Below are 13,260 nucleotides of genomic sequence, written 5' to 3'. Positions count from 1 at the left end.
AAAATCCTACTACATCAAATGCATTGTGAAAATCAAAGGTAATTCTTCCAAAAGCAATTGTGACAGTCTTCCAACCTAGCTATGCATGAATGGAGGAGCTTATTTCTTAATTTGAAAGGCAAAAACTTCCATATAGTCAAATCAATCCCTACCACTGAGTTCCTTTGGGGGTAGGAGACAATATTCTATGTCAGTAATTTTAAAACTCGAGCATGCATTAGAATCACCTGGAAGGCTTGTGAAAACACAGATTGCTGGGCCTCACCCCCAAAGTTTCTAATACAGTAGCCCTGAGGTGGAGCTGGCAAATATGGATTTCTCACAAGTTCCCATGTGATATTGACGCTGTTGGTGTGGGAACCACACTTTGCAAACCACTGATGTAGGTCTGCAAGGTAATTAATTCAGAAACCAGGACATGACACGTTTTAAAATACCTAGCTACACAGGGTAACATAAGGACCCAAAATAAGCTACCGTGTGTGTGATAGAAGTGTAGGGGTGAGAGAGAACTCTGGGATGGTAGGATTTGAGCTGACTCTCAAGTTTGGATGGAATTAAGGTCATCAGATTAAAATGTTGATAGAAAGTGCATATACCATCCCCCATGCACAAATGTATTAAATATTTTCATTTGCTGACTGCATCTGACAATGTCAATAACCCCGCATTTTTGTGTTTCTGTAGAAGGATTTGGGAGTCTCTTGGGTGCTGTGGATGTGGGTCAGGGTGTCTCCTTTGGATTACCCACTGATTGGTTTATCCACTTTCTTTCTCCATAGAGGGGGCATCGGAGGTGGAGGTCATTGCATTTTCCAGCAGGCCACAGGCTGCCTGCACACTGGGAGTGGGGACAGCGGCACAGCTCTGTGACCATGAGGGGACCTCCATCAGCCTGTTTTCCAGGCTGGCCTCCTCTAGGAGGCGTGGAGTCCATACTGACAGCAGGGGTGTCCTCTGAGTGCTTTTCCTTTCTGTGAAACCTCTTTAAGTTAGTGGATGGTTGCTCTTACAACAAGACAGTATCTTACGTAAAGATGTTTCCTAGGTGTTAATGTTTGTTGAGTAATATTCAAGATATTGTACTTTTTTTGTATATGAAGATTTCTTGCGATATTACACAGATTTTTTTTAACCAACCACATCACTATGAGGGGGAAGTAGTATTTGGCTTGCACTGTTCAAATTGTCCCCCTCTGAAAAATTTTTTATCCAAAATGTGCTTTACCTTTTTATGATGATTATTATTCACTTCTGTTGTCAAATATCATGTCACAGATTAGTACTTCCCTAGTCTCATTCCCTTGAATTGTAGGTAATTTATTTGTCTTCTTCCTTCCTTCCCCCTCTTCCCTCATTTTCTCTCTCCCCCCTTCCTTCCTTAGTTCTCCTCTCTCTCTTTCTGTGTTATTGTTCATCCCAGCATTTAACTGTACCTGGCATTATAATAGAAATTCATGATGCTCTTTGCTCTAACCAATATTAAAATAAATAGAGGCAGTGACTTTTTAATGTTTATTTCTGGATCACGGGTTCTAGTACACAGCTTGGCATGTGATAGGTACTCTACCAATAGAGAGAGCAAATAATTTTCCCTCCAAACTGGGACATCCTCAGTAATTAAAGGGTTGCTAGTAATAATTATACCCGGATAACAGGAATCAAATGAGACTTATGATCTCCTTTTCTACAAATATCTGCTGAAGACAGAGATGAAGAATGTAAAAGGAAACGTCCACTGATTAGTTGTGCCTTTCAAATAGATTATTGTGACTAAAGTCTTAATTGGATTACAGGAGAATGGATTTGAATTAGGCAATAATAAATAATATATTGTAGCATGCCACTGAAAATATTATGTAATTGTATAATTGTAGCTAAGTAAATTTATTTGAAATATTTAGAAAGTAAATTTTTGGAGTTTGAATAATTTATGATTGCAATAAATATGTCTGAGCACTTTGTAAAAAAAAAGAATTAAGATGATCAGAGAGGAAGATGGACAGTGTTCTAGGATGGGTAGATGAACCAAGTTAGAGCTAAGACTGGAGAGGTAGGTAGGGACCAGTTTGTGGAGCACTTTCAATGCTGTCATGTAAGGAGTTCAGATTTATGCAGCAGGTAATATTTCTTCCATCCACACATTGTCTCCCGTGGCATGCAGGCACAAAGATCTAGCTCCACGTTATTGCAAACATTTTAACCATCCCAAAGTATGTACTGTTCAGCTGAGGGGAGGGGACAGGTTTTAGTATATCTCTGGTGTTCACAAAAGTACCAATTTAGACAGGGAGGTGGATTATTTGCAATGTTGAGTCCATTTTTTCCCCTAGGTTGCAGGGATGAGAAAGCTGGCAACTTTTGGGTATCTCCAGAAATACTAAGTAAAGGTAGTTTGGAAATGGATTTGGGTTAACAACAGGAATAGGAAAAAATCTTGGATGCCTGGGGCACCTCTGGCTCTTGTTCCATGGAGGGTCTGAAGTGGGCAAGACCATTCATTAGAGGTCAGTGCTTTTCAATCTTTAAGGTGCACACTAGGAATCACCTGGCGATCTTGTTAAACTACAGAGACTGGTTCAGCAGGCCTAAGATTGTGCATTTCTCACACGCTCCCAGAGGATGCTGATGCTGGGGACTGCATTTTGAAGCAAGGTACGACGCACATCCACAACGTGTTAGGGGGAGAGAGGCCCGTTGGTCATCTCCCCCGAAGGAAGGAGGATAAATGCAATCCTTAAAGGAAAGCCCCTCTGCAGGCCCCCCGGAGACGGGGGACGGGGAGGGTGTGGGGACACAGGAAAGACGCCGGGGCAGAGCTGGGCAGGTGGCAGCAGGGGTGCGCGGAGGTGCGTCAGGTACAAGTGCTCGGGCGATGGCGATCCGGCGGAACAAGCGGTCTGGAAGCCGCGGCGCCTCCCGCCCGGGACGCGATTTCTGGTCTTCCGGCCCTCGGCGGCTCCCATCGCGGCGCCTGGGCGCGGAGCGGAGACGGCGCCGGCGGCAGCGGGGCGCTGCACCGCGCGGAGACCCACCCCGCCGGCCCCGGCGCCCGGGCTCCCGGAAGCGGAAGGGGAGCGCGGCCCGGCCGGGCGGCGGCGGCGGCGCTGGAGGAGGAGGCGGAGGGGGAAAGAGCCGCTGGCGCCGCGGGAGCAGCGGCGGCGAGAGGCCAGCCCGCCGGCGCCGGTGAGTGTGTGCAGGCGCGGGGGCCCCGCGGCCGCCCCCGGCCCCCGCCCCGCCGGGCCCCGCCGCGGCTCCCCGGCGCCGGCCGCCCTCCCCGGGCCGCGCGCCCGCACCTGCCCTCGGCCGGCGCGGAACCTCGCGGCTTCTGGGTGCCCGGCTCGCCCTTGGCCTGGCCTTTCTCGGAGCATCTTCAGCCAGAGCCGCCCGCCAGCTGCCCTCCCGTATCTGGTGGTGGGTGGGCTCCTGCTGTAGTCGAGATGATTTGGGGTAGTTTTTTTTTTTTTAATTGATTAAATCTGGCTCTTGAGTTTCTCGCCTGTGCGCTGCAGTTTCCCTGTCTCGCCCCGCCCGGAGGCCTGCGCAGGGATCTCAGATTTATCTCTGCTGTCACTGCCTTTCATTCATTGCCGCATCGCTGGTGTGAGGCTGCAGAGGACGAGCAGGAGGCGAGATAGTTTGCTCCTTTATTGACCTTTCGCCTCCCTCCTCCAGATCCCAGAGTGGTTCTGAAAACATGGCTTGGGGATGGCAGCAGTTTGCACTTGTGACCATTCACTGTAATAGGTCACTGGATTTTAACTGGAGAGTCCATTTAAAGTTGTGGTCCTTCTCAAGCTATATTTGGGTCACATTTTAAGATCCCTTGTGAGTTGGTGGAGGATGCCTGTATCTCTAGGGCTGAGAGAACCTGACCGGTTATTACCTGAAAATATTACACTGTAGCAGTCCATAAAAGTACAAGAGGAAAAATAAATCAGGGTCATAAATCATAGTGTAAAGTTGCAGTCTAAAATAAAGACGACTGAGAACAATTTAGCTCAAGTTAAAGAGATGCGTCAAATGGATCCTGGACCTAGTAGGCTAATATGTGTACTTAAATTTACTACCTTCCTTGTAAAATAACAATAATAATTATAGTTATCTTTTGATGACAGCCTAGTATGTGCCATCCCTGGACTGAAAGGCTTTTGGTGTCATATCTTGCTGAATCCTTCCAACTCTTTAGATTTTATTTATTTTAAAGATAAAATCTGGAGAGGCATTTTATTTTGCCTTAGTTGTCCCTTGTCTTAATGTCTTCAAAAAAGATTTTTGAAGAAGAGATTAGGTGACAAGTCAATCAGAAAGAAAGAACCAAATGAGGTTTGGTGTTGTGGAAGAAAAACTCAATTCTAGTCCCACTGCTGTCATAATCTGGCTGTGGGGTCATGGGTAGGTCAGTGACCCACGCTGTTTTCTCATCTAGACAACTAGGGAGTCAGGGTAAATTCCTTAAGGCTTATTTCAGCTTTTCCATGCTTGCTTGGCGTATGCTGTGTTTGGAAATAGTTTAAGACCTTTTTAACGTGTTAAAGGTAGATTTAAAACACCTGAAGAAGTATTAATAAAATTATATCAAAATATAACTAGAACGTGTATAATTCCATACTTTGGGAATAGAATTTGGTTTAGGACTGTTCCAGAATCCCTCATTTTGGATGTAAAACAATAGGATTACGTTATGTCCCTTTAAACTGTTGTGATTTCTGTTAAACTTAACATACTTTAAAACTATAGTTGGAATAAATGAAATAGAGCATATTCTAAATAAAATGATAACTGTGTCACCTTGCGTATCTCTGGGGTGTTTTATTTCATAAAAGAAATTTAAGCATTTTAAAATGTGTCCACATAACCATCAGCTTAACCGGTAGGTCCTAAAACATGAAAAAGTAATCAGTAAATCATAAAATTTTTACTTCTTGTTTGCCTACTGCCTAATTTCTTTAATTCATAGGGGCTGATTTAGAACCTGTGGAAAAGCGTGTGGATAAAATAGTGCCCTATATTAGTGAAGAAACAAGTTGAGGGGGGCCGGCCCAGTGGCGCAGCGGTTAGGTGCGCACGTTCTGCTTCGGCGGCCCGAGGTTGGTGGTTCCGATCCCGGGTGCTGACGTGGCGCCGCTCATCAAGCCATGCTGTGGCAGGCGCCCCACATATAAAGTAGAGGAAGATGGGCATGGATGTTAGCTCAGGGCCAGTCTTCCTCAGCACAAAGAGGAGGCTTGGCAGATATTAGCTCAGGGCTGAGCTTCCTCAAAAAAACAAAAAGAAGTTGGGAAGTCTGTTAATGTCTCCATAGAGCTTTTTTTCTGGAGCTGTAATTGAGTGCGAGTCCACAAAATCTTTTTCAGCTTAGAAGGCTACATAGTGGTGGTATTAGTACGACTTGGTGTAACAGGGAAGGCCGAGGAAAAGCTATTTTTATTATCAGGAAGTGTTCCCTAAGCTCAGTTTTACTTTCATACTAAGGAACGGAGACATTTTATATTGCTTTAGTAAAACATTTACTAAATGTTTAGCTCAGGTTTAACTTTTCAAGTGCACTAAATGTAAATAGCATTTTAGCATCTGGTAGAATAATCAGTGCATTCTTACCTTTTATTAAAGTTGAAAATGTTTGAACTATTTTAAATGGGTGAAAAAGACAGGTGAAAGACAAGAATAAACGGAAACACACCAGTCTTTCTTACTGTCAGACTAGTGACTTTTTTGGTTAAAGATCCTTGATAAATTGAGTTAGCCTAGTTTAAGAAGTACATCTTCATAGCTGTGAAGGAGCTCTCGCTCTCACTAGTAGCTGCCTTACCAAAAATGCCACAGTGTGAAGGTAGCTTATTTACTTACTTCCCTCTTTTGATGTACCCTGGGCAAAAATCTGACTTTTTTTTTCTTTTGAGGAAGATTAGCCCTGAGCTAACCACTGCCAATCCTCTTTTTGCTGAGGAAGACTGGCCCTGAGCTAACATCCATGCGCATCTTCCTCTCTTTTATATGTGGGACGCCTACCACAGCTTGGCTTGCCAAGTGGTGCAATGTCCGCACCCGGGATCCGAACCAGCGAACCCCGGGCCGCCGAAGCAGAACATGCCCACTTACCTGCTGTGCCACCTGGCTGGCCCCAAAATGTGACATTTTTAAACTTTGTCTTCTGCCTTTCTGGCCTCTTTCCCTGGACTTTTCCTCTCAGTTGGATTAACTTTTTTGACTGAACAGGCTCAATAGATAGCTGCTGGCTTCATCCGTCTGTTGCCACTTCCACAAAGATCAGGTTAGGTAAAAATTAGTATTTTACCCCTCACTCATTAATTTGATTTTAGTTCTAAGTTAACGTGCTCAAGGGTGATCTCAATCAGGCCTCTGATTTTAAGCCTTTTATTCATAGTGATGGAATGAATAACTTTTTTACCTACTGCAGGATTTTTAGCTTCAGCAAGCAAGTAAGGAGAGATTTTTTTTTTCTTTTAGTGTTATTCTTAAATCATGCCTGCTTTGGTAAAGGCTGGTGTGAAGGAAATCTAATTTAGTCTTTTTTTTTTTTTTCAGTCTGTCTTGGTGCCGTGGGTAGTAGAGGTAAGTAGCTGGCTTCCCTTCCCTGTTGGAAGAAGATGCCTGATTCACACCTAGGAAATGCAAGAGCCTCTTCATTTCTGGCTTTGACTGTCTCTGACGATTTTTCCTTGTGCCGTTTTCGGAGCAAATGTTATCTCTTGCCTTCTGTCCCTACCCTGCATTTAACGCCAGTTCTTCTCTTGCTTTTTCTGTCCCTGTTCCCATACCCCTACCTTCCTAAGTGACGAGTCCCATACGGACACTCTGTACTGACTGAAACAATATTTGGTAGTCTTTAATTCATATCATCCTTCCAAGTTGTTTGTACCTTTTGTTGGGAGATTCTGATGAAGCGTGTCACTGTAGTGTAATATTTTAAACAGAGATAGGAACTTACATTTATTTTTCCCCCTTGAGGCAGGTACACAAAACAGCAATGGCTTATGTTCAGTTTTGCCCAGAATGTAGTGATTAAAGCTTTGTTTTAGGAAGTGGGTTCTTGAAACAAATGGATGGTGCAAGTATGTTATACTTTGACTCTTTGCCCACCCACATTTTCGCAGAGTCTTCCTGGAGAACTCAGCAATTCAGTCAGAATTCGCAACTTTAATTATGCATTCTTATTAGCTTCTGAAATCGGGTCCTGATTTTCTCCAGTGCTTCAGTCCTTAACTCACCAGTCCTGCTTTTACTTGAAAGAGATTTAGTTCACAGGCTTTGGTTCAATCACTCTATTTTAGAGCAAATCTCTATTTTTGGTTTGCTGCTTGAAGAGAACTCATGCCAACATGTGGAAATACAACCTCCCTACATGCTTATAGTATGATGCTAGCTGAAAGACTGTACTATCTGAGGTTTCTCATCTCTGACAAGTAGTTCTCAGACTTTCCTGTTAGAGAAAGGAGATAGCTGAGGGTAAACTGTATCACTACCTTAGTCACCGGGACCCAGAAACGTCGTTTCATTCGGAGTTTCTAAGACTAGGAAAACTCATCTTTAAGTCTCCCTTCGTCTCCCCTCCCCCACTCCCCTTTAAAGTTACCATTTTTGGAGATGCCTCTCATTTGCCAGGTCATTTCTCACTGAAGCATGACAACAACCCCGTGAGTTGATATTTTTATCACCGTTTTACAGATGGTTAAACTAAAGCCTGAAAAGAAACTGAAGCTTGGAGAGCTAATAAGAGGCTGTGTCATGATTTGAATGCGGTTGTCTTTTTAATATCTGTACAAGATTAATTTCCTGCTCTGTTGGAATAAACTGCATACCTATGTGATATTTTAAAAGTTGAATTACCTCATTGGCTAATTATTAGAGACAGCTGTAGCTTGATAGGTAGAATTATTTCACTTGACCAATTTTCAGGGTAGATAAAATCAGAAATTAAATAGCTCTATAAATATGTTTAAAAGTATATAGTTGTAACTTTATATTTAAAATTCATTTTAAGCTGTAATTATAAGGTTTAAATTTTATAGATTCATATATTAACCATTTTATTTTGGCCCTTTGGGGGAAAAATTTGTTTTGCTTTTGTTTTTTGGTTTGCCCTATAATTGTTGCTTGTATTCTTTTAGACATAGCAATGGTAAAAATATTTAATGACATTTTATAGTTATGAAACCGTGGGATATTCTTTCTTATCCCAGAATTTCTTGGATTTTTAAGCCTAGCATTGGTTTTATACCACATAGGTGAGATTTGACTCCACAATGGTGGTGCTGTTGAACTAGATGAAATGTTCATCTCATTTGGATGCTGTGGCTGCAGTGTAGCTCTGATAACTGTAAATGTAAAGTAGGATTTTTCCTGGATTTTAAGCCAGTGAGTGACTGGGGTTTGACTCATGGATTGTTGACCTATGCTATTACCTAACACTGTTGCTGATGGAAACTGCCGTTTTGCTGAAACATTAGGAAGCCACCCTAGACTCCTCGCCTTAGTAGCATTATTGACTTTGGCCATGTTTCAGAACATTTTGTTGTACCATATTTCTGCTTGAGGTTTTTTTCTAGAAGAAGGTGAATTCCTTCATTTGCCATTAGAGTAGCGGCTCCTTTATTTTGTCGTTCCATCTTTTGTCTCTTAAGAAGCAAAGGTGCAGCCAAGGAGCACTTTAAGTTAGCTTGGAAAGTTAGAGCAGAAACAGATTACGTTTGACAATCCTAACAATCGTGGACCATAGGAAAATTGACCCTGGGAGAAAGTACAGTTTTTTTAAAAAAAAATCTGTAAAGGGAATGGAAATGTAATGATAATGATTTTGTTGTATTTTTCACATCCTCAGTATGTAGTAGTTTCCTGCTGCTATGGTAAGCAGTATGCTTAACAAACTCATAACTTGTCCTTTATTTCCTGTCTTGGAGAATGATACCACCTAGTCCCTAAGCCAAAAACTTGGGAGCCATCCTAGCATCTGCCCTTTGCTTCCACTTGATCACCAAGTCCTGTAAGTTTTACTCATTAAGTTCTTAATCTGCCCTTTTCCAGCATGCCTGCTGTCTGAAGTGTTCCCTCCTCACCCCCTCCCCTCCCCACTCCCCTTATAAGTTAGTGCTTTCGGGGTGCTTTCCATGTGTCCTCGTTTTTCATCTGGGTGACCAGTAAGCCTAGCTTATTTCATGTAGTCAGTCTTGGAACTTTATCCATCCACCCAAGTCCATTCTTCAGAGTGTTGCTGTTCTTTCCAAATGCAGATTTCATCAGGGCACTCTTCTGCCTAAAATCCTTCAGTGGTTTTCCACTGTGTTCAGGGTGAAGTCCAAACTCATTGGGATGACTTAACAGTGTTTTTCACTCTGTGCTCACTCTCTACTTGTGGGTCATGAAATCTGTTTAGTATGCTGTGACCAGCATTATATATTTTTATTAATGTGAAGTAGAATAAGAGAATAACAGTTATCAGTGTATCCCATGTAGTAAGGGTAAATATCATTTCAGTAAACTTTTTCAGTTCTGTATTAAAATATACTCATATATCACTTATATATCTCATATGTTTCTATGTGTACTGGTAACATTGTGAAATATATTTCTTAGAGTTGATTGTGGTCGGAGGTTAGACATGTTTCCCCCATCCCATATGCAATGACTCTAGTTATTTCTGTTTACTTAGATTTTCTCTGCCTGTTTTTGTACCTTATTCTGCTCCCTTGTTCAAGACAGTCTCTATTCTTCCTCTAGCTAACTCACAGGCTTCACTCTCCCTGGAAATCTTTTTCTGATGGTAATGTAGGGGAGGAAGACATTTCCTCTCCCCAAATGGGGGTTCGTCTGGCAGGAGAACGAATTAAATTCACATGAGACAGAATAGCAAGAGAAAATTAAACAAAGCTTTTTGAGGAACCATGGCCCGGGGCCTTTCTTCCTGAAGGAAGAAAGGGCACCCAAGAAGTGGGGTGCACAGAGTGGTTATATACCCCCAAACAGGGTGTTTCACATAGATTGAAATGTCCCTTTTACACTAATCACGAGACTGCTCTTTCAGCACAGCTCTTGATGGAAACGGCAGATAGGTCTGCTGTCTCAGTGAACGCCGCGGGGTGGCAGGTGTGTTACCTCGGGCTGGGGGGTCACAGATGAGCGCTGCAATCGCTTCCCAGCCTAAAGAAAGATGCTTAATCTTTAAGGAGATGCCAATGTTTGGAGGGGGAGGGAAGTCAGTTACAGGAGGTTACCAGAGAAACACAATAAAATGCAGATTTAAGTCCTTGCCTTTGGTATTGATTAAGAGTTTCTAGAGAGAAGGTCATCTCCTTTCTTCTTCCTGGTACAGAGAGGGAGGCACCTTTTACAGATAGAGATTTACCTTACAAATGTAAGTGTCCTAACAAAGGGCAAGTTCCGTTCCTCAGAACCTCCTTCCCTGTCCCAGTTTATCAAAAGCAATCAGCCTCAAATAATCCTGATGCCAAAGAGACATATCTTGGGGTGGCCAATTCCGGGTCCTCACAGTAACTTACCGTAAGGAATACATTTTGTACTGCAACCTAGTACATGCATAAATACTCACTTAACTGAAAAATGTTCCTGAACCAATACCCTTCCTGTATGAGATGCATTCTTGCCCCCTTGCTCTCATTCTTGCTTTGTGTTAGGTGATGTTGATCTTGTCCGTTTACTAGTTTGTCTCCATTGAGGGTGGGCCCGTCTTTTTATATCTATACCTAGTACCAAGGCATAGGATATAGTCAATAGATGTTGATTGAATTGATGAAATGATGAATCAGTATATTTTATCTAGAACTCCTTACAATGTTACTGTTTAAGCTTGAACTGGGAAACTAACTTATGATTGATTCTCTTAATAGTTTCATTACAGGAGGATAACATTTTTCCTTAAAACACTTTAAACTAGAGCTTGCTTCTATTTTAAATTTTTTATTTTGTATTTATCAATTATGAATAGATTCTAGCCTCACATCTTGATAGACATTACATTGCATTTTGTCACAGCAGTGACCTCAGAATCTATTGTCGTTTTATGATTTGTGGTCAGGAAGTTGATGAAGCCCAAATGGTGGACACATATGCTAATTTGATTTTATGGGAACTGGGTGGCTTCAAAAGAGAGAAGAACTTTCATGTATTATGGTAGTCAAATGCAGATTTCCGGGGGAATGGGGTGGGGTATGAAAGCACAGAATCAGGTGGAGTTGAAGCATCTTATTTCTGAATTTAAACTTGTGTAATTGACGTTTTCACAGAATATTTAGCTGCTTTTTATCTTTGTGACAGATCATTATTTGTTAAACCATTAATAGAGTCTCATGGAGAACTGTTATTGAGAAGAGATCCATTTGTTGGGATGTAATTAAAAAAACAATGACTCAAGATAAAACCTCTAAATGCAAGTACCAGAAAGATTACAGCACATCTCAGTGAATTTGCTAGTGGTAAGTCTGCATTTAATTTTACATGGAAATATGTTTCTGAATTGTGTGACATAGTATCCTTAAAGTCTTATGTTTAGATGCATTTAACAATTGTTCATTTGTTAAATAATTGTAGTTACTTTATTTTCTAAGTTTTTTGTATTAAATTTTAAGTAAACATTTCCTTAAGGCTTTTCCATAGAGAAAAATAATCTGTAAGTAACATGAGTTTCAGAGACTTCTTTCTGAATTACAAATATTATATGGCTTTACAGCTGATGTTTCTGCACTGCATTTAAAAAAAATTAATTTTAAGAACATTTAATATAGGGATAATACATAATGATAAGGAGAGGCTTATATTAAACATTTTGTTTGTAAGGTGGTTGTGTCTGATCAGACCGCCCAGGCTATCTTTATTTTTCAGTTGGCTGAAAAGAATTTAGAAGTACATATGTTTATTAATAAACTTAAAAGAACACATAAATACATACATAAAATGTGAAAACCTTTCTTCTCACTACTCTTTCCTCCCTCAGCCCGGTGAGAGCCACTGTTAACAGTTTGGTAGAAGTGTTTTCTTCCACACTTTTTTTCTTATACCTATACAGAAATTACTTATATGTATATTTCTTTCTAACAGAAAAAGAATCAAGTTATATGAACTTTCCTGTAACTTGCTTTCCCCACCAATATTTAGTTATGGAAAATTCTAGACAGAAGAGTTGAAAGGATTTTAGAGTGTAACACCTAGATTCTACAGCTGAGGTTTTACTGAACTTCATCACCTGCTCATCCGTCTCTCTGTCCGTCCATCAATCCACTTTATCTTTTTTGGATCCATTTCAAAGTAAATTGCAGACATCGGTACAAGCAGTACAGTTCCTCCCACCTCTCCCCAGTACTTCAACGTACATATCATTAAATAGGGTTCACTATTGGTTTACAGGGCTTTTTAAAGGTTAATTTACATATAATGAAATGCGCCAATCTTAAGTATATGTTTGCCAAGTTTTGACAAATTCATAATCTCTGTATCTCAAACTCCAGATAGAGATCTTTATTAGCACCCTAGAAAGTTCCCTTATGCCGTTTCCTAGTCTGTCTTTATCCTCCCCTATGGGAAACCAGTGTTAAGATTTTTTACCCCCACTGTAGACTTTGCCTATGTAATTTCCTTTTTTCACTCATCATTATATGTAGGTAGTCACTTGCAGATCTGGATCTACCTCTTTTTTTCCCTTCTTTTTCTTTCATTTAAGTTGCAGTAGTTTGGAATAGTCCCCGCTATGAATGAGTTATAATTTGATCATTGCCCTCCCCCTCCGTGGACATTTAGGTTGTGCCATATTTCTGTGATTACAAGAATTGCTGTATGGAACATCCTTGTGTGTATATATGCCTGTACATGCTGATGAGTAGTTTTGTAGGTATTTCTAGAAATAAAACTGCTGGGTCAAAGAGTTTGACGTTTTGATAGATATTGCCAAATTGACCTTCAGAGATGATGGTGTCAGTTTCATGCATACCAGTAATGTAGGAGAGTGTCCTTTTCCCTGTGCCCTCTCCACAGTGGGTATCATCTTTCTAAAATTTTGTCAGTACAAAGGATGAAAAATATACCTAGTTATTTCACATTTTCCTAATAATTAGCCGTTGGATTTTTTTTCTTTTGTGACTTGACTCCCTATGTATTGACTTTATGTGCCTCTTATCAGTCATATATTACATTATTTTTCCCAGGGTTGCTTTGTCTTTTAACTTTGTTTTTGGTGTGTTTTGGGCTTCAGAAATTGTAATCTTTGTGTGGTCAGACTTGGCTTATGGGTCT

The 13,260-nt window shown here is 41.1% G+C and overlaps 1 protein-coding gene across 14 annotated transcripts in view; it reads left to right on the top strand.

Moving 5' to 3' along the window:
- Positions 1 to 2,538: 2,538 nt before the first annotated feature.
- The window catches only part of ZDHHC21 (zinc finger DHHC-type palmitoyltransferase 21), a 73,173-nt gene continuing 62,451 nt past the window's right edge, over positions 2,539 to 13,260 (top strand). For 5 of the 14 annotated variants that reach the window (XM_070590171.1, XM_070590164.1, XM_070590170.1 and 2 more), the window contains exons 1-3: positions 3,047 to 3,186; positions 6,550 to 6,576; positions 11,293 to 11,450. The gene's annotated coding sequence lies outside the window, so the exon portion shown is untranslated. Of the gene's footprint in view, positions 2,656 to 3,046; positions 3,187 to 6,549; positions 6,577 to 8,921; positions 9,005 to 11,292; positions 11,451 to 13,260 lie in introns of those variants that run through there. The other 9 variants (XM_070590165.1, XM_070590172.1, XM_070590175.1 and 6 more) reach the window with 5 other exon arrangements.

This window comes from Equus przewalskii, chromosome 22 (genome assembly GCF_037783145.1).
Source record: "Equus przewalskii isolate Varuska chromosome 22, EquPr2, whole genome shotgun sequence".
Lineage (NCBI taxonomy): Eukaryota > Metazoa > Chordata > Mammalia > Perissodactyla > Equidae > Equus > Equus przewalskii.
This window is presented reverse-complemented; position numbering and strand designations above follow the sequence as displayed.